The sequence below is a fragment of the Elaeis guineensis genome, chromosome 12, assembly GCF_000442705.2.
Source record: "Elaeis guineensis isolate ETL-2024a chromosome 12, EG11, whole genome shotgun sequence".
Taxonomy (NCBI): Eukaryota; Viridiplantae; Streptophyta; class Magnoliopsida; order Arecales; family Arecaceae; genus Elaeis; species Elaeis guineensis.
In genome coordinates, this window is record NC_026004.2 from 89,526,202 (window position 1) to 89,549,062 (window position 22,861).

At 37.7% G+C, this 22,861-nt stretch overlaps 1 protein-coding gene and 1 non-coding gene across 2 annotated transcripts in view; both read right to left on the reverse strand.

Moving 5' to 3' along the window:
• Positions 1 to 22,861, reverse strand: part of LOC105061334 (gluconokinase) — a 102,137-nt gene that overhangs the window by 73,763 nt on the left and 5,513 nt on the right. The gene's annotated exons all lie outside the window — the stretch shown is intronic.
• On the reverse strand, positions 7,766 to 7,871 carry LOC140852986 (small nucleolar RNA R71). The gene has a single exon (XR_012136063.1). It is a non-coding gene; the product is annotated as a small nucleolar RNA R71 (small nucleolar RNA).

A 22,861-nucleotide genomic window follows, 5' to 3' on the forward strand; every position in this document is an offset into this window, starting at 1 on the left:
TCCTATTCTTCCACATTTGAAACAAGTAATATTTGTAGACTTGTTACTTGAATAATTTACATAAATATCCTTCAGAGATTTTTGTTTCTTCAGAGGTTTATAGCCAAGTCCAGCCTTATCATATATAGCTTTCTGATTATCAAGGATCATATTTAGTTTGTTTGAACTTAAGGTAAACTTATCTACTATAGGTTTCAGCTTGTTAATTTCATTTTTTAAGTTTTGATTTTCTTGAATCAAGGTGGATTTTTCAATCGAAAGGTTTTCAGCTTGTTTCACTATGGACTGATTTTTCAATTTTAGTTCCTTGTTTTTCTTCTCTAGTTTCTTTAATTCATCAATTAAATCATAGAATGCTTCATGCAATTCTTCAAAAGTAAATTCACTAATGGATTCAGAAGTTACCTCATTTTCGTGTGCCATAAGGCACAGGTTGGCTTGTTCTGTTGAGGTTTCCTCATCGGAGCTTGAGTCATCACTCGCACTCCAAGTCGCCATCATTGCTTTCTTTTTGAACTTTTTGGGACCTTTCTTCAGTTGTGGACATTCGAATCTGAAATGTCCCGGCTTCTTGCACTCGTAGCATATAAGGGGTTGATCTTTCTCTTTCTCTTTGCTTTGTTCCCCTTTTGTGAATGACTTCTTTCTCATCCCCTGTTTCCTTTTTCTTAGAAACTTCTTAAATTTTCGGGTGATGAGTGCCATCTCTTCATCTTGTTCTTCATCTTCAGTGTCATCCGTTTCATAATCAGGCGAAGTTATGGATTTGAGGGCAATGGTTCTTTTCTTTTTGACTTCATCCTCTTGATGTTGCTTCATGCTAAGTTCATGAGTCATCAAGGATCCAAGAAGTTCTTCTAGAGGTAGAGTGTTCAAGTCCTTTGCTTCTTGGATGGCAGTCACCTTGGCTTTCCAAGTTCTTGGTAATGACCTGAGAATCTTCCTTACAAGCTCACTGTTAGTATAAGATTTGCCAAGACTCTTCAAACCATTAATTATATCAGTAAAACGAGTAAACATAGCAGTTATGGACTCATCATGCTCTATTTTGAACAATTCATATTTATGCACTAGCATGTTTATTTTAGTCTCTTTTACTTGATTTGTTCCCTCATGGGTTACTTCTAACCTATCTCATATTTCTTTAGCAGATGCACAAGTAGAAATACGATTAAATTCATTTGCATCTAGTGCACAATAAAGAACATTCATAGCTTTGGCATTTAATTGTGCCAATTTCTTATCAACCTCATCCCACTCTTTCTCGGGTTTGGTTGACTCCTCACCATCTATAATCTTGGTGGGTGTGTGAGGACCGTTCACTATGATACTCCACATATCATAGTCGAGTGCTTGTATGAATATCTTCATCCGAGCTTTCCAATAGGTGTAATTAGACCCATTGAAAAGTGGAGGTCGGTTTGTAGATTGCCCCTCGACTAGAGAAGTACCGACATGGGTTGCCATAGATCTTTGGCTCTTTGATTGTTAGATCAAAGAAGGGCTAGAGCACCGGGCTCTGATACCACTTGTTGCCCAGCTATGCAACCCAAGAGGGGGGGGTGAATTAGGTTTCTAAAAATTTTAGGCTTAATTAATTACTTATGATGAATGAGAACAAAGACTTTAAATCAAGATTAATTTCCTAAAGCAAGAATGCAAGGATATAATAAAGAAATAAAGAGAAACAATATAGCACACCACAAACACAAGGATTTATAGTGGTTCGGTGCCAACCTTGCACCTACATCCACTCCCCAAGCTCCTACTTGAGAATTTTAATCCACTATACTTGTATTCAACCCGAATACAAATCGTCGGAAACTCCGACACTAGCTATCCCAAGCTAGTCTACTTGTTTTTCGGATACAAGCTAACCCAAAACACTCCGATTTCAGGTTCGGATCAACCTTTTCTTATTTTGGAAACCCTCCAAAAATAAGAACAAATACTCACAAAGAGTAAAATAGCTTAGAGCACAAATTAATACAATAACAGCTCCTTAAATGAGCGAATATAACAATAAAAAATACTTTACTCAAATGAAGAATCTCCTTTTTGGATTTTCTCAAGGTGGATGAACGCTTGAATGAACGCTTGAGAAGAAGATGATCTTTGATTGAGGACTTCTTGAAGGCTTTGAAAAATCTCTGGATCAAGGTTGAACAATAGGCTTGAAAAATCTCTCTTTGAATGCTCTTGCTTTTCTCTTTCACAATCTCTCGTGTAGATTTTGGATCCTCTTCTCTTTTTCTCTCGAATATCTCGTTGATCACTTCGTGTATATTTTTTTTTGGATCCTCTCTTTTGTATTTGATCTCTCGTTTTGATCTACAGTTTCTTTCACCATTTGAGACCTTTTATAACCTTAAGAAACAAGAGAAACATTTTAGGCAGATAAAGAGCCGTTAGAGCAATTTTAGGAAGCATAAAAGGCAATTAAAATGGGCAAAAAAATAGCCGTTGCTGATATTTTCCATCGCAGGGGTCGACTCATGAGTCGACTCATGCTTCAGGAGTCGACTCATGAGTCGACTTCTGTTGCAAAGACCAGAAACTTGGATTTCTGGATTTTTTGGCCCAAATCAGCAGAGGTCGACTCATGAGTCGACTCATGCCTTGTGGGTCGACTCATGAGTCGACTCATAGGTCGTGCCAAGCCAAAAATCCAGCGTGCCATGGGAAATTTTTGCATGCCAATCAGCTCATAGTGCCATGAGTTGACTCATGCACTTCAAACCTTCATAACTTCAAAGATATAAGTCCAAAAATAATGAAATTTTTATCAATAGATTACAAATCATTTGTTCTACCAAATGATACTATCAAATCAGGATTTTAGTGAAATTACAATTTTGCCCTTGAAGAGCATAAGGACTTTTTCAATTTAAAATTATTTGTATCCCTTCAATCTGCTTTGTAATCATCAAAATCAATCTAGGAGCAACAGTTGTATTCCAATACCACTTGTCGGAGAAGAAAGAAAGAAGAAAGAGAGAGAAAAATATCACAAACAAATCAAGATAACATGAATTGACTTTAAGTCTACCTCCACGGGGCGTGCAAGCTTCACTATGATAGAAAAAAAATCAAATAAATATAAGAGAAACCTGTCACTCAATCTTTGTATAAAGATCTCTCCATAAAAAATCCTAAAATCATCATAAAAATTTTGTAAAATCTCTCAAGAAGCCTCTCTACATGATCAAGATATCACCAGCTATCTGATGCAATAAATAGCTCATCAATCGGAGCTATATAGGCTCCAGAATTACCAAAACTGTGTTTTCCTAGGATACTGAGCTCAAATTAAACTCTAGAACCCTTTTAGACCATTCGATCATGACCAGCTCGAACTAAAGCCATCCAATCATGCATATTAGCCTTGATCATGTTTGATCAAAGTTGGATTTCACCTCAACCATCCAAGCCTGATCGACAGCATCCTGGATAGTCGGATTGTGCAAAAAAGGTAGTCATCGGATTGCATCATCCATCCTCCTGCCTGATCGATCCATGCTATAGGAGTGGACCATGAAACTATGCGTGGTCCATGATGGATTGTGACTAGATAGCAGGCTTGCACCCGCATGTCTGGGTTGGCCTAGCGCTGCAGCCCATGCATGCCGCATGCTTGGTTGGGCTTGGCCCATGCCACTGGCGGCCTGCACCAGCCCATAAGGCCCTCCAACGACTCATGGGCTGTACTAGCTCATCTCGGGCTTTCTTTGCATGTATCTCTTCTGTCTAGACTCTATTTGGGCTGTTCTTAGGCTCATTAGATTTCGTTCGTTGTCTTGGATCTTGTTTTGGGCTTATTATAGATCGAATCTTGAGATATTTTTCTCAACAATCTCCACCTTGATTCAATTTTGGCCTCCACCTATCTCTAAGAGCTTGTGATCCATCGTACTCTCATATCTTGGGGCACATTTTTTGTCTTATGGATGGACAAACATGAGAATCGAGTCAGACCACTCAATCCTATCTCCATCATGGGCTGTGTCCACTCTAACCAAAGATCTACTCGAAAAAGTCTTCTATGGTAATAAGAACTTCACTCTGTGATATTGTCTCTCATCCTCCTGAGTCTCCTATCTTGTGTCCGATCCACCTCCACTAGGAGCTCCATCTCGCTCTGGACTTTTCCTAGCTCTTGAAGCTCCAACTTGTACTAGGCTCCTTACTAGGTAGTAATGTCCTTTTTTGATCTTCTTCCCCTCCAATATCATCCTATCATCGTGAATGACTTTTAGGATTCCATCACCAACTATCTATCTGTAGCCATTTAAATCCAGTCTGCTTTGTGAGATAAGATTCCATCTGAAATTGGATATATATTTGACCTCTCCCAATTTTTTTATTGTACCATCATGTATCCTCTAGTTGACCATCTCAATATGTCTGATCTCATAACTCGATCTATCTGGTAGATAAACAGTATCCTCACTACTCTCCAGAGAGTCAAACATCTCCTCTCTACAACATACATGATGGGTGCATGCAGAATCTAAAATTTATTATTGAAAAGAAGTAGATATCTCGTCAGATATCACTAGAACATCATCCTTTGATTTGCTACAGACCGTCACCGCGGTAGTCATCGTTCGATCTTTGAGTTGAGGACAATCTCAGACATGATACCCCAACTCATCACACAGGTAGCACCTGATCTTTCTGGGATCACTCATCTTGGATCTAGATCGTTCTCCTCACGATCCTCTGTCGCTTTGTCTGTTGCCACTTGCTCCTCCAGAAACTACCAAAGCTGAGCTAATGTCATCTGAGTTTGAAGTTTAGTTCTCCCATCTAAGAACCTCATTGTGGAGAATCACCGTAGTGACATCGTCCATCTTGATGGTGCTCTTCCCCACTAGAAGAGCAGTCACCAAGGACTTATATGAAGGAAAAAGTGATGCTAGCAAGACCAATATTGATAAACACTTAATTTAAGTATTTTAAATTAAAAAATTATATTTAATTTATCTTATTTATTAAGAATTTGATATTTTTTTCTATGTTTTACAGGAAAGGTGATCGCCGATACAAAGAGTCCGATTCATAGATCAAAAAGACTCAAATTTGAAGAAAATTAGATTTAAAATAAAATTAAAATAAAAGAAAGACGCATCCGGTATTATAAAAAATGAAGATACTATGCAAGGAATATAAAAGGATATAGATGTCATTGTGAATAAATTTTTGTTTCTTTTTGGAATGTACAAAAATTATTTTCACGTGAATTCAAAAGAAGAAAGGATTTGGGCGCGCGTGAACGCCCGCGCGTGAACGCGTGGACGCGACGCGGACGCGGGCGCGGACGCGGGCAGGACGCGGGCAGGACGCGGCGAGGACGTAGGCAGGACGCGGAACGCGTGAGGCGTGGACACGGGCACGGGTGCAGCATCGCGCGGGTGTGGGCGCACGGCAGACGGGTTCACAAGGAATTTTTGATGGCGGTCAAATAAATGCTTATTAAAGGAAAAAAATTAATATTTAGAAATATTTTGAAAAATTTATATTTTCTTTAGTCCCACATCGAAAAATCATGTAAAACTCCTCCCTCCTAACACCTATAAAAAGACTTTTGTACTCCCATTGGAGGGGGAGCCCAGAAATTCTTCTAGAGCCTTGCATAGAGGAATAGAAAGGGACTACTTCATGAGCAGCTAGGCTAGCAGTCTCGAGAGTGGAGAAGAAATTTTATAACGACACAGAGATGGTTTATTATTCTAAACTTTCCTGTATTTCTTTATATGCAATAAAGATTATGCTTTTTATTTAAATCGTCATGAGTTCTTTATTTGCTCTCCTTTATATGCTTTTATTTATGCTTTATTGTTAGATTAATAGTAGGAACAACTTTTACTTTTTGGAGACGCACCGTGATCTACGGGTACGGGGCGTGCCGAGAAAAGAAGAGTTGTTTACCTAGTACTTTCCGAAGACGTGCCGTGATCTACGGGTACAGAGCGTGCCAAGGAAAGATAGGTATTTTTCCTAAAGATTAATCGCATCCATTTAATTAAAAAAAAGAGATACAACTCTGCTAGTGCAAAGTAATTCAAAACTCCCGAGCTCCTAATTCTCTAATTACCTCAATTTTAAGATAATTTATTTTCTAAATAAAAAACAACGTTTCTTTCTTTTATCTTGCAATCTCAACTTAGCCCAAGGTCCCTGAGGATACGATCTCGACTCATCCTACCTACGTAGTGAATAGAGTTATTTTTGGTGCTATCAATGACTACGCATCAAATTTTGACGCCGTTGCCGGGGATCTTGGCATGGTTGAATTAAAAAATTAAATTTTTTTTTTCAATTTTTATTTCTTGTTTTAAATTTTTTTTTCAGTGCTTTCTAGCTAGATAATCTTATTTGCATAATTACATAATTACCTTGCATAACTAATTTACTACTTAGAAATTTTGCTGCTTATAATAATTTGCTACTTTTTATAGCCTAGTGATTTATTGCTTTTTAGACTTAATCACTTAATTTTATTTTCTTACAAAACTAAAAAAAAAATTAAAAAAAATATATAAAAAGATAAAACTATAAATTTTAAAAAAAAAATAAAAAAAAAAATCACTGACATTTCATAACACTTAACTAAAATAGCGTAACCTCAAATATAAAAATTTCTAACTTGATTGGACATCTTGTTTCTTTGCATTGTATCTCCATAATTAATCTTAAGGGCAATAACCCATTAACCAGATAAGGTGGGGATTTGATCACCCTTTCTTGACCCACAAATCACTCCCTTGCATTTGCATAATCTAGACCTTAATTTAAAATCAACTAGACGTCAGCCCTAGAAATTTCGAGCTCAATAGGATAAGAAAGCTCTAGAGTTGAACCAAGTGCGGATTGGTTAATTGCTCGGTGTCTAAGGCAAGTGGTTAAAGAAAGTGATTTTCAATTGGTTCCGTTGACTGACCTGACCAACTTAGTTGGTGTCTAAGGAAAGTAACGAGCATGGAACCTCTCACATCTTATGCTTACCTGGCCGAGTCAGTTAGTCAGTCTTGAGCTTGGAGTGCTCAAAGGTGGTCTTGAAAGTTAGGAGCTGTCTAGATCTAAGTTAACCTTAGGATAGAGAGTCTATAATTGTTTAAGTTGATTGCAATTAACATCTAAACATTAACTAATTTCTCTCTTTTCATAGATTTAAGATTCTTAGGTTCTTCTCTTTAGATTTTCTTCATTCTTTTCTCACTTATTATAAAAATATATATTATAAAAAAAAAAAAATTTGTGTTTGCTCTACAGTATAATTGTAAGGTGTATGCTTGGCCGTAGATCGTTACGACCAGAAATCCAACCTTTTGATCCAGAAATAGAAAGAACCTTTAGAGCCAACAGACGTAAAAATATGGACCGAAATCAGGAGAATGATCCACCCAAGCAATTGAAGGAGTACTTTACTCCTTTCACATATACCTACTCTCCTTGTATTCAAGCACCCCCTATGGAGGCCACTCAATATGAAATTAAGTCCAGTATAATCCAAATGTTACCTTCATTTTATGGACTTAGTAATGAGGACCTTTATAAACATCTTGAAGAATTTCTTGAAATATGCTCAACTATCAAAATTCACAACTTCTCCGATGATGCTCTTAGGTTGAAATTATTCTCTTTTTCACTTAAGGACAAAGCCAAATACTGGCTACATACTTTGGATTCCATGACTATATCAACCTGGGACCAGCTGCAAGGAGAGTTTCTCAAGAAATATTTTTCCATAGGAAAAACTAATCAAATAAGGAAAGCCATAACTAGTTTTTTTCAATTAGATGGAGAAATGTTTCATGAAACATGGGAGAGATTAAAAGACCTTATTAGAAAATATCTCCACCATGCTGTACCCAAGTGGCAGTTAATCCAATGTTTTTATGATGGGCTCTCTGAAAGACATCGACAAATGGTCGATGCATCATGCGGTGGGACATTTATGCTGAAAAGTGAGGATGAGGCATAGCAACTGTTTAAAATTTAAAATGAAAATTCATTACATCATATGTCTGCCTCTATTAGAGATAAACCCATGTTAAACCCAAAAAGAGGTGGAATATATGAAGTAGGAAATACCATAGATATTCATCAAAAGGTAGATGAACTATCCCAAAAATTAGATCGTCTTCTAAATACTGGACAATCCCCGATTCCACCTAACCCAATCCAAGAAGTTTGTGCATTGTGTGCAAGTCCGAACCATTTTGTTAGTGAATGCCCAGCCGCACCTCAATTTTCTGAGTTTGTGCACGAGCAGGTTCAGCAAGCTCAAGTCCAACAAGCTCGCAGACCAGGAAACGATCCATATTCAAACACTTATAACCCCGACTGGAGAAACCATCCAAATTTTTCCTGGAGACCACAATCAGTGGTTGGTCCTGCCACACCTCGACCTCAATATCAAGACCCAACATATAGGCATGGACCATACCATCAATTTCAAAATGTTCCTCAACCATCTACTACTGGTCACAGCTCAGTTTTTGAGGAAAAAGTCCTGAAAGCACTAGAACGATTAGAAGTCAATACTCAGACCCTTAACTCCCACACACAATCCATTGCTAAGCTAGAGACCCAAATAGGTCAACTAGCAACTGCATTCAGTAGGAGGGAAGGAGGAAAATTACCTAGCCAACCCGAGAGCAACCAAAGAGGGTAATTTGTGATAGAGAGTTCTAATACCCCAGAAGCTTTTTCTGAACATGCCAAATCAATTATGACTCAGAGAAGTGGGAAGGTCATTGAACATACTAGTAAAACCAATGAGACCGACCCTAAACCTCTAACCGAATCCAAATCACCCAAGAATAAGGAGGACCTGAAAATAGAGAAGGAACCAACTGCACCGGAATCATCTTACTTGCCTAAAGCCCCATTTTCGGATGCCCTGAAAGCCCCTATTCCTGCAGATAAGAAAGGAGGAAAACTTGATGAGATGTTGGAATTGTTTAAGCAAGTCCAAATTAATCTTCTCCTTCTAGACGCAATCAAACAGGTCCCTGCTTATGCCAAATTTTTGAAGGATTTGTGCACCCAAAAACGTAAATCTAGATCATAAATCCCAAAGAAAGTACGTCTCACTGAACAGGCTAGTTCTGTCTTCCAGCATGCCACTCCTCCAAAGCTTAAGGATCCAGGAGCCCCCATCATTTCCTGTGTTATAGAAGATTATCACATTGAAAAAGCTCTTCTGGATTTAGCGACAAGTGTGAATCTTTTACCTAGTTCGGTGTATGAACTTTTTGGATTTGGAGAACTGAAACCCACATCAGTCACACTGCAGTTAGCTGACAGATCAATTAAGGAACCACGTGGAATGCTTGAGGATGTCTTGGTCAAGGTAGATGAGTTTTACTTTTCAGTTGATTTTCTAGTTCTCGATATGAAATTAAGTAGCAACCCCAGACAAATTCCCATTATCTTAGGACGACCCTTCCTAGCTACGGCAAATGCATGCATTAATTGTAGGATAGGAGTCATGGACGTATCGTTTGGGAATAAGAAACTAAGACTGAATGTGTTTGGTGCTTCCCAAGGACCATCAATGGATAGTTGCTTTGAAGTAGATACACTAGAAGATATTATAGAAGATGCAACACCCATAATTCTAGCACCAGACCCATTAGATACTTGCTTGGCTCACTTTGGAGTGTGTGACTTTGAGGAATATATGAAAGAAGTTAACATCTTGTTAGATACACCACATGATAAAACCACTCCTCCATGGACAATCAAGTATGAGCCATTGCCCACATTAGCCAGTACACCAATAGTCCCATCTTTAGAATCACCACCTACGTTAGAATTGAAACCTCTTCCTGCTACGCTTAAGTATGTATTTCTAGGACTCAATGACACCCTCCCGGCAATCATTGCATCAGACTTGACCCCTAATCAGGAAGTATAATTGGTTGGTATTCTGAAGGAACACAAAGAGGCTATCGGTTGGTCCATTGCCGATTTAAAAGGAATTGACCCCTCCATTTGCATGCACCATATTCATTTTGAGGAACATGCCAAACCCCATCGAGATATGTAGAGGAGATTGAACCCAAACATGCGTGAAGTAGTAAAGAAAGAGGTGGTAAAGTGGTTAGATGCTGGAATCATCTACCCCATATCCGATAGTAAATGGGTCAGTCCCACTCAAGTAGTACCTAAGAAATCTGGTATTACTGTGGTGGAGAACGAAGAAGGTGAACTACTTCCAACTCGCATATCATCTAGATGGCGAGTATGCATAGATTATAGAAAACTGAATGCCGTTACTAGGAAGGATCATTTTCCATTGTCCTTCATCGACCAAATCCTAGAACGGTTAGCAGGATCATTTTTAAAGGCAACCATCAGATCGCATCATCCAGCCTCCTGCCTGATAGACCCATGCTGCAGGCGTGGACCACAAAATTGTGTGTAGTCCATGATGGACCGCGACTGGATAGTAGGCCTGCACCCACTCATAGGCCGCACCCCCGCATCTGGGCTGGCCCAATGCTATGGCCCATGCACGTCGCGTGCCTAGCTGGGCCTGGCCTGTGCTGTCGGTGATCTGCATCGGTTCATAGGCTATACTAGCTCCTTTTGGGCTTTCTTTATGCGTATCTCCTCTATCCGGACTCTTTTTGGGCTGTTCTTAGGTTTTTGGATTTTGTTTGTCATTCTAGACCTCATTTTGGACTTATTATGAACTGAATCTCGAGATATTTTTCTCAACAACTAATGCTCCATCTGATGCAGTCTCCTCAGAGCTACGCCTCTCCATCTGCACACTCTGCTTCACCTGGCTCCATGCCACTCTGGCGCTGGTGCTTGGATATCGCTCCTTCCATTGCACCTCTTCACTCTAAGCTTGTGCCAATACTCTCTTCACCTATGAAGCCACCTCTACTCAATGCTCTACCTGAATTTGAAATCCACCTAATGCTACAGAAGTCAAGCCTGTACGTGAGGCCAACCATCTAATACTGTCCTGTTGGGTTTGTCGCTGCACCTCAATCACCGTCACTATCCTTTCGAACCCTTCGCACTCTGCAGACCCTTTCGAAGTCATTTCGAACCCCCCGCTCCCTGTGAGCTTCTTCAAAATCATTAAGAGCTCATCCAACTCTTCAGACACAACAACTGAATCTAGAAAATCCAAATCTTTTTTTTTTCTTCCTTTGCACTTCTTCTAAAGCAGACACTCCCATGTAAAGTGTCCTGTTTCACCACACTTGTAGCATTTAACCTCTTTGCTATCTTTTTGGGACTGTCTCCATCCTACCTACTCGCTCTTTTGCTTTCATCTCCTGGGCCTTTCCTAAACAGTAAGATCTTCTTGAAAAACCTCTCTTTTTGTCATCCGTTCCTACTGCTTGTTGGACCTAAGCACTGACATGATCTTCCCATATATCAATGTCTCCTTATCGTACAGCAGCATTGTAACTAATTTATCGAAGTTGCTGGATAGCGAACATAACAGTAATAGACTTTTATCCTCTTCCTTAAGCTCTACCCCAATATTAAGCAAATCTATGCTCATCCAATCAAACCATTGAATATGCCTTGCAACATCCTCGTCCTCCTACATCTGAAGGCTATAAAGTTGCTTCTTTGGTATTAACTTGTTGTACATGTTCTTCATATACAACATGTGCAACCTCAACCTCAATCTCCTGGGTGATCTCTCCTCCAACACAATATACAATACCTCATTCACTAGACAAGCCTTAATTGTGGCACATATCCTTTTTTCCAAGGACACACACTGCTTGTCAGTTATCTGTTCTAACCTATCTTCCAAGATCGAATCCAATTCTATAGAACCAGCAGATCTTCCACCCTAACTTTTCACATGGTGAAACTTCTCTTTTCATCAAACTTCTCAAATCCAACCTTGATCTCACTGCTTTTCATGATTAATCTAAATCACAAACAGCACAAAGGCAGATCTGAAAAAAATATCTGACAAGGGAGGGTGGATAGCAACCCCAGATCTCTTCTTTTCTCACAAAACCTAGAGAAACTTGATCTGAAAATTGCTGCTAATCCTCTACTGATCTAAAATTTCTACTGTAAAATTCTCTTCCTCCTCTACGCTCAACAAATTTTGATACCAATTGTTGAAATATGGTACTACTCCAATATCAACCGTGGACTGATCTTTTGTGTGGAAACCTGGGTGTTAATTCAGCAAACTAGAGAAGAGACAAAGAGAAGCATGGAAAATATGATTGGTTGGTTGCTGAAAAATCTATAGGCGCCTGCAGATTTCTATGCGACAACCTCTCCGAAACACGTCCTCCTAGTCCACCTAGGATTAGATTGGGCTGAAATCAAAATAGTAGAGGCATGATCAACCTAGGAGTCTACTATTTTAATGCCTAAAATTTATGAAACTTAGGCATGAGGAACCAGATACAAGAGAAGAAGCATTCAGATCCTTATGCACCAGATTTCTGGGGACGGCAGCCACTTGATAGGATTTCTTTTCTAATCCAAACTCTTTCCCTTTCATATCTAAAACTCTTCTTTTTAGATCTGAAAGGACTCTTGATGAAGCCCTCAACCAGTAGAGAAAAGAGGATGTCCAACTAGGGGAGTGGCGGCCACAAAGGGGAGGTGCCAATAAATCCTAGGTGCTAGGGTTTTGGGGTTTTGGATGTGGCGCCCTTCTCCTCCAAAACCTAGATGGTGGCTAGGGTTTTTTTCACAAGGAGAGAGGGGAGGCATCAACCAGAGAGAGAGAGAGAGTTAGAGAGAAAAGATTCTATGTTCCACCATAAGCAAACCCTAACACATAGTGTGCTTATATACACGGCCAATGTGACTTGATCCTTGATCCAAAAACTCCCATGGCTAACCCAATGAGATTGAGCTCACCCCAAGCCCATGTACACCTATAACTTGACCCAATCTCACACCCTTGGACTCAAACCTAGCTCAATACAAATTAGCCCCTCAAGGCCCAAAACCTCTGGACCTTAAGATTGTGAATGCTGACAGTCTTTCACCCTAGGATCCAAAGCGACCCTAGAATTAGGGAGTCATCACCATGACTCCTCTTTTGACCTCTCAAGGTTTGGGAGCACCACACCAACTCCTACAATCTTCATCTTGCAGCATCTCATGTCAATAAAGTGGTTGCTTCTCTCTTAATGTAACTGAACCACTGTATCTAACCGAGAACGGTCAACATTGGAGAGGATATGATACTCTACAATGATGGAAGACCCCTCGACTTAATATTATGGAAGAAATTTTTAATTTGGATCTCTTAGGTTTAATTATTTACGACATCCCATATAGATCCATAATTAAATTGGATCTACTAAAGAGATCCTGATTTAGCCTCACCAAATTGTCCCATGGTGCAATGCAAATTAAAGTGGACTCAACTTTAAGCATCACAAAATCAAAATTGATCCCCAAAATGGCCAGATAAGATAAGATATGCGGGAGGCTCTCCGCTGCCTGTGGCAACGGTCCTAATTAAATAACCACCATCTATGTTCTTATTTTAGACACCAAATTAGTCCACCAGTTCAAGATTGAGTTGGTTTCGGTTCTCCACTACGAATTGCAATCACAACCATTTTCAATTTGAGTTCATGATACACCCACTATTAAGGGTTGTAGCGATTTGGTGCGACCACTACATGTATCAATGAACCATACAAAATCTAATTGCCTTTATTTAAGATCCTCAATTCTCAATTTCAGATCTTAATTAAGTGCATTATGAAATCAATTTTAGTTTAGATGTCAAAACTATTTGAATATCTAAACATTTAATTATGCATCTCATACATAACTACATAAAGTTTTGATTCATATTTAAGTTCTAAACAGTTTCGAATCTAGAATTTTGCATAAAAATAAATTTTTTTCTTTTCGTGGTTCTTCCTCTTGATTTGTATAGGCACCTCTTCCACCATAGTCCTCTATGGTAGGATGGCCTTTACTATGATTCTCGAAGAGTACAAGGCTACTAAAAAATTAATCTACATCTACACATATCATATATGCATAAAAGGACAAAGATATTATACATCTCATATACAAATAGGATCATCATTATATATTTTAAATTAGATCTAATCTGATTATTAAATTTAATTTTAGATCTAATCATACATCTCATGCAATATAGATATAACATATACCTCATGTATCAACTAAAAATCAGATCATAAACATGTAATTCAGATTTAATCTAATTACTCTCATGCAAGATAGATCTAAACATGATCTTTTACGAAAATACATCTCATGCATCATATAAAATCAAATCATTATCTCACACATCACATAAAAATTCAGATCTAAAAATTTGATTAACATATTATCAAATAATGTTCAATGATCGTTCTAGAACAAACTTCTATCGAAACGATCTTAAACTTTAATAAAAAATTTTTAGATCTATAAATCTGATTATCAAATCTTAATTTAATGTATGTGAAATGACCTAGACTTTGATACCATTTGAAAAAAATTTTAGAAAATCTAATCTTCTAGTGCATGCTGAAGTTAAAAGTCAGATTTAAAAAGTATCAAAAACCTGGAGATCCGATCTCCATACCATTACGTGGGTCGATGATCTCTACTGCTGATGATCGTGATAATCTAATGAGATTTCTACAGAGCCACATAAGCATCCGATCTCTACGGATATCCATACAAAGCTTTCAATCCAATCAGAGACCTGCATCTTCATCGGAGTGCTAGCTCTCTTGCAGAAGATACCTCCTGATGGTTGATGTAGATTTTCTTCAACTTTCTTCTTTTCTTAGACTCTTTACGAAGGAGGCTGATGGTATGGAGGATGATGAAGAGAGACTTTCTTTTCTCTCTCAAAGGCATGCTCAAGGAGAACAAAGAAAATTCTAGAGAAGAACCCCTTCTTCTCTTTTTCTTCCTTCTTTTTCTCACACCCAAGAACCCTTGGAATGACCCATGCCTAGATGAAACTCACCCTCCCCTTTTTGTTTCTTTTTCCATGGTGAGAAACCCTTTCTCATGCTAAAAAAAACCTCCTCCATATCACATGCAAAAAGGAATTAAAAGGAGGTGTGGATTAACGGATTAGATTAGATCAATCTTAGGTTTGAATTCAAGTCCAATTCAAATTCAAAAACCCATTTGAATTTGATCTAATCTCATCCAAAAAGGGAAGGGAAAGGCATGGCATTTTTCTCATGCAAAAGAAGATGGCATGAGAGGGTTGTGGTGTAAGAAAACTTGCATGCAAAAGGTTAGGCATGGCTCCTTTCTGGGTGCAAGGGAAAGAGAGTCCCAATAGACTGGGACTCCTTCTTTCTGGTGCTTAATTATTCCTTACCAATTTAAGAATTGGTTACACCCAAAAAAGAAAATATTTCTAATCCAATTAGAAATCCAATCTCTTCAATAAAATCCTAATCTAATTAGAAAATTAGTTGAACCCAATTCTTAATCAAATCAGAAATTAGTCTCCTTTACAATTTGATTATCTCATAACTCAATCAGGCTTGATCTAATCAAACCAAAACTAAAAATTCAATTCAATTAGACTTGATCTTTACCCAATTGCTCAATCAAATTGAGCTAATTAGTAATCCAATTACTAATGAATCCTCCTACAACTTACTAACTCTTATCAAATTGCTTTATTGCAACTCTTGCACCGAATTAATCATCAATCACATGGACGATTAGATCTAATAGCGATTCATAATTACTAATCAACTATCTGATCAGATAAAGATCTTTTTTGTATGTGACTCTATAGGTTCTATTCTATCTGATAGTGAGATATACTGTGATCTCTATCATAATATCATTGAAACTCCTTTCGATGGATTGGAACGATTCCAACTCTTCCTATCAAAGGTCATCGATCATTAAGATGACGCTTGACGAGTCTCACAATCCACTAGTAATATCTAACAGTATGTAGTGACAATCTAATAAAATAAAATATTGAATCTCTAGGGGTAGTTATTGTGTAGTTTGATTTTTTTATCGTGAGTCTCGATAAGATGCAGGTTAAGGACAACCCATCAAATCCATTTATCCGTCATATGCCAGATTCAATTGACTCAAGTTTATATGAAACCTTATGAAAACTTTCTTCCATTATTCACTTCCTATGGTCATGAATTTTAGGCCTCAGTTTCATGAACTGCATAGGACCTCTCTCTATCCACCCAAATCGATAGATCCCTTTTTGGTGTGCACTTTATTCCCACAATAGACCTACTGTAGCCAACAAACACCTCAAGATTTTGAATGACTAAGTAATTAAGTATTGGTATAGTCAAATTACAGCAATCTCACTATGAACAGTCAAAGCACCATAGGCCAAAGAACTATCTACACTACTGCAACTTCGAGCAAGTCACCGATGAGTGGATAGCCATCCTAGTGACTTCTTATGTTTGTCCTGCTCAGTACCCTTCATCTCTACCAGCATCTGTACTCTCACTCCAGTGTCTCCACACTATCGACTCAAGACTCATCTACTTACAAAAAAAAGCAATCAATGCTCTGATCTATCCGAATCAGTCATGGTCTCCGTGATGATCTATCGATCAGAAGTATTTAGAAATTAACTACTAATGACACGTACCTCAAATTATCAATTTTTAAGAATATATGTCATCATTTATTAATTTCTTGGATGATTCATGGATATAATTTAAACACAATATGAATGAAAAATAACCTAAATTTTATTTATTTTAAAATTTTAATTACAAAATTATGTCTTTAGAATATGTACGTGTCAGCCAATCTGACTTCTATGATATATATCTAATAGTTGGTTATTACTGAGAAAATCTTGAAGAGTTTAACGAGCTCGATTCTAACTGTAAAGCAGGCATACTCCTCCAAGAGAAAGTCTACCTGGAAGAAGAAGAAGAGAAAACCTATGAAGAAGTAGAAGAAAAAAAATAAGCAAAAGAAGGACACTTCGAAGAAGGCTACCAATAAAGAAAAATATTTCCACTGCAATATTGATGGCCGCTGAAAAAAGAACTATCCGAAGTATCTGGAAAGCCTGAAGACTAAGAAGGGTGATACACATTCAAAAGGTATGTCTAATATGCTCATTATAGAATCTAACCTAATGGTTTTCTCTATTTCTATTTGGATATTGGACTCTGGTTCAAGTACTCATATATGTACTTCTATGCAGGGTCTGGTAGAAAGTAGAGGTTTAAGGCATGGAGAGATGATCTTGCAGGTCGGCAATGGAGTAAGGATTGCTGCTGAAGCTATTGAAATATATCCTCTTCGACTACCATCGAACTTTAAGATTAGAGTTAAAAGATTGTTATTTTATACTTGTATCTAGTCGAAATATGATTTTTGTATCTATACTAGCACAGGATGGATTTGAATTTAATTTTAATAAAGACTATTGCTCCATTTATTTTTGAAATAAATTGATTGTACGTGATCTGTTAATTGACAATCTTTATCACTTGCATGTTGATGCGTGTGTTAATATAAATGAACAAATAGTGAGTGCCGTAGGTAATAAAAGACCTAGAAATGATGTTAACCATAAGTATATGTGGTACCTTAGACTTAGCCATATTAGAGAAGACAAGATAAATAAATTGAAAAATGATGGGATCCTTGGCTCAGTTAATTCTAAGTCGTATCCAGTTTGTAAATCCTATCTTCAAGAAAAGATGATCAAGTTACTCTTTATAGGACACAAAAAAAGAGCCATTGAGATACTTGCCTTGGTACACACTGACATATGTGGGCCGTTTGATGGGCAAGTTAGGGATGGATATCAATACTTCATAACCTTTATCGATGACTTCTCATGGTATGGATACATGTTTCTTATATGACATAAGTTTGAGGCCTTTAAAAAATTCAAAGAATTCAGAAGTAAAGTAGAAAAGTAAATAGAAAAATCTCTTAAGGTTCTTCTATCAGATCGAGAAAAAAAATATTATAGTGAGAAATTTTTGAGTTATCTCAGAAAAAATGGTATAGTCTCATAATGGATTCCTCCTAGTATACATCAACTCAATGAGGTATTCGAAAGGAAGAATAGGATCCTATTAGAAATGATCCGATCCATGATGAGCTTTACTAGCTTATCCTTATATCTTTTGAGACATACCTTATTAACTTTAATCTATTTATTAAATAAGATATTTTTTAAATCTATTTCTACCATATCATATGAGATATGACATGGTTAGAAATCATGTCTGAGTTATTTCAAGATTTGAAAATATCCAGCCTATGTCAAGAGATAAATGGCGAACAAGTTAGAGGCTCGATCAGCAAAAGCTCGATTCATAGAGTATCCTAAAGACTCATTAGGATACTACTTCTACTTTTCAGATGATCATAATTTGATTGTGAGTCGGCATGCTACATTCTTTGAAAAATAATTTATTCAGGATAGTGGCAATGGGAGGTTGATTAAGCTCCAAGAGAAAGTCTCTGAAGAGCAATAAGCTGATGATCATGTTGAACCCTCTAATAATGAGCCAGTAGAAGTTGTGCCTCCTCTACCTCGTAGGTCTAGCAGGGTCTCCCATCCTCCTAAAAGATACTTAGGTATGCTTACAGAGAACATAGAGAAAATATTCCTCATAGGAGATAAGGATCATGGTGATGATCCTAAAACTTATGATGAGGTGATGTCTGACAAAGACTCTGAGAAATGGTTGAGTGTTATAAAGTCAGAGATTGTCTCGATGCACTTAAATCAAGTATGGATCTTAGTAGATCCATCAGAGGGTATAGAACCCATTGGGTGTAAATAGATCTACAAAAAAAAGATAGGTACAGATGGTAAGGTAGAGACCTATAAAGTTAGGCTTGTGGCAAAAGATTATAGTCAACGCGAAGATATTGACTATCAGGATATATTTTCACCTGTGGCCATGCTTAAATCCATCCACACACAGCTTGCTATTGTAGCTTTCTATAATTAAGATATGATAGATGGATATGAAAATGATATTCCTATATGGATATCTTGAGAAAGATATCTATATGGAGCAGTCCTTGGGTTTCACTTTCAGTGATAGAGATCACAAAGTCTGCAAGCTATAAAGATCCATATATGAATTAAAGCAAGCTTCTTGGAGTTGGAATACTCATTTCAATAATGCGATCAAATTGTTTGATTTCATCAAAAATGAGAAGGAAATTTGTATCTACAAGAAAGTCAGTGGAAGCGCTGTTACATTTCTTGTACTGTACGTAGGTGACATCCTCCTTATAGAGAATGACATTCTTATGCTAATCTCGATCAAAAGATGGTTGTCCAAAAAATTCTCCATAAAAGATCAAGGAGAAACATCCTATATTCTAGGATAGAGATAGATCCAAAAAGATGCTTGGCTTTTCACAGAAGATGCATATAGAGGAAGTGCTGAAGAGGTTCAGTATAAAAAGCTCTAAGAGAAATTTTCTGTCCCTCAGATATAGTATTCATCTCCCCAAGAAGATGTACCCTAGTACATCTATGGAGATTGAGCACATGAGCAAGATCCCTTATGCTTCAGCTATAGGGAGCCTCATATATGCTATGCTGTGTACTCGATCTGATATTATCTTTGCTATGAGCATCATGAGTAGGTATCAGTCGAATCCAGACGAAGAGCACTGGATAGCTGTAAAGAATATCCTTAAGTACTTAAGAAGAACTAATAATCTATTTTTGATCTTTGGAGGGAGATCTGATCTTCAGGTTGAAGGATACACTGATTCAGACTTCATGTCTGATCCTGATGATAGAAGGTCTACATCAAAGTGTGTGTTCGTATGCAATGGTGGTGCCACAAGCTGGAAGAGTTTCAAGTAACCTATCATTGTAGATTCAATGATAGAAGCTGAGTACATCGCTGCTTCGGATACTGCAAAGGAAGCCTTTTGATATAAAAAATTCATCGTGAAACTTAGAGTAATGACATCAGATGCCATCACCCTGTACTGCAACAACAACGGTGCCATAGCACTTACTAAGGAGAAGATTAAAATCTATCTTGAGAAGATGGGACTTAGGTTAGTAGCCAATTGGCTTTAGGATAAGTGGGAGATTGCTAAATGTATGTCTTGAAAAATCAATATGGCTGACACATATTGTAATAGTTCTAGGACATATTTTTATACTTAAATATTTTTTATTATCAATAAAAGGTATTTTTCTTTCCATTCTTGTCTAATGTGTCCAAAAATCATCCTAAGAATTAATGACTTAAAGATATATATTCTCAAGTATTGAGAATTAAAAATATATATATAATTAATTTTTAAATTATTTTTGATCGATGGATCATCATGGGGACAGTAAATGATCTGGTTAGATCGGTGCATGCATCGCTTGCTTTGGGATAGATGAGTTTCTAATCTATAGTATAGGGATATTGAGCGAAAGTGCGGATGGTTGTTAGAGAACATCGATACTGAGCATGAGCAAATAAAAGATCACATGGATGTCTACTCACTCGTTAGTAATCATCTCGATGCTGTAGTGATATGAGTAGTTTCTTGACCTGCGATGCCTTGACTGCTCACAGTGGGACTACTATAGTTGGACTATACATAAATATGATCCCTAGCTATATAGATCCTTATAGTGGATGTTGGCTGCAGTAGATTCATTGTAAGAGTAGGATGCACACATAGATGGGATTTGTCGACCTTAGTAGATAAGGAGCAGTCCTATGAAATTGAGAAGTTGAGTCCTTAAGTCTGTGGCCATAGCAAGATGATTGATGAAAAAAATTTTTTATGAGTTTCACAATCGGACTCGAGCTAATCGAATCTTCCATATGACAGATATTGAGATTTGATGAGTTTTTATATCCTCCATTTTGATCGGGCTCTCGACAGAGAAACTGAATCACACGATAATTATACCTAGAGATTCTAATCATTTGATTCTGCTGGATTGCCACTACATACTGCTAGGTATCATTGATGGATTATGAGAACTCACTCGAATCATTCTGGATCGATGATCTTTGATGGGTGTGAGTTGAAATTATTCCAACCCATCGAAAGGCATTTCGATAATACTATAATGGAGATCATGGTATGTCTCACTACCAGACAGAATTGAACCTATGGGGTTACACAACAAAAGGATTAGATCTGAGATTGATCAATTAGGCTTATAAAGTCCCAATTGGATTAGGATTTAAAAAATCTTGTTGGGTTTAGGTGCACCATGTTAGCACATAGTTAAACCCAAATCCTCCTTGACTTGATCAACGTATTAGATAGGATTTAGACCAAGTCAAAGCAAGAGTCCCATCTTTTCTCCCTACTGGACATCGGATAAGGATGAGAAGGTTGGGGTGAGCCAAAAGTTGGTGCCCCCTCTCTACATTTGTGTGTGGAGAAATAGAGAGGAGAGAAAGGGTGCACACCCTCTTCTCATTCGGATAGACTCTAGGGGCACGTGCCCCTAGTGGTTGCATGGATGTTTGGATAAGAGGGAGTGGGCACATGCCACTTTTGGATAAACATCAGATGGGGCACCAAAAGTTGGCACCCCCTTTTCATCTGATGATTTGCATGAGTATATGAGAAAATGAGAGAGGGTGGGCCACCAGAAGGAGAAGTCCTTCTGCTTTAAGGTGTGGAAAATGTCAACGACTTAAAGCAGAAGGACTTTAGGGTTTATTTAAAACCTAATTAAGATTTGATCTCATGAAGCAATGCAAAATTTATCATGAATTTCTTGTGCCACCTAAGACTCCACACCCTATCAGATCGTTGTCATGGGCGGTCAAAAGTAAGTCTAACTCAGACTATATAAATAGGGTGAGTCGGGATCGTATCCATTGAAACCATGTTTAGCTACATTCGAGTGATTTAGATTTAAGTTGAAGAAGAGTAAAAGTTAATTAATTAAGAGACTATTAAATGAAAGAGCAAGTAAATAAAGAACTAAATAAAATTAGGTTTCAGATATGAACATGGATTCTCAAGATTTCAACTATTTTCTTGTTAGATAGCTGGTACTTTTCTTAACATGTCTTGGATTGGTATCTAATCAATAAAGATATAATCTATCTTAGAGAACATGACCCGTACCTTAGATCACGATCCATCTCTTAAAGTTATATGCTAGTTAAAATTGTTTAGATACATAAGCCAATAAATTTATGATCTATTCTCGAGCATAGCCTATCTCACTAAGCATGGGTCATATCCTTAGATCACAATCCATCTTTACGTAGACATAGGCTATTCAAAGACTCGTATCATAGTAGAAATTAAGAACACAATAAATAAAAGACATGCATAAAGATGAAGAAATAAGATCAAATCTTTTATCGCATAATAAGAAAAAAATATAAAAGATAGAGAAATAAAAATACTGTGGTTATAACTAGTATAGCAATTTTCTGAGAAGATGGAGAACTAGCCCGCCATCGAGATGTTGAAGGCTCAAATCTACTGCATCTTTGGACTCTTGAAGGTGCTTTTCTCACCTGTGGATCCTCTAGACTTAAGATCTAAACCTCTCTCTGATGTTTGGATGGGTGAAGAGAGAAAGAAAGATGGTGGAGGTGTTTTGATGGAGGAGAGAAAGAGGGAGAGAGAGGAGATGATCCCCATAAGGGGGAGTATGTCTTCAAAAGGAGGGCTCTAGAGCTGTATTTATAAAGGAGGGTATGTGAGATAAGCGTTTGGATGTGAGGGAAATTGCATGAAGAAGGGAAAGAAATAAAGAGAAAGTATATGGAAGGAAATAACATTTAAGAAGTGGGGGCTGCGTGATGGCTTTTCTTGCGTGAGCCCTTTAGTTGCCGCTGCCTTCTTTCCGCGTTTGTGTCCGCACCTGCACTACCGTGGGTTCCCACTCAACCGTGCCTTCTTC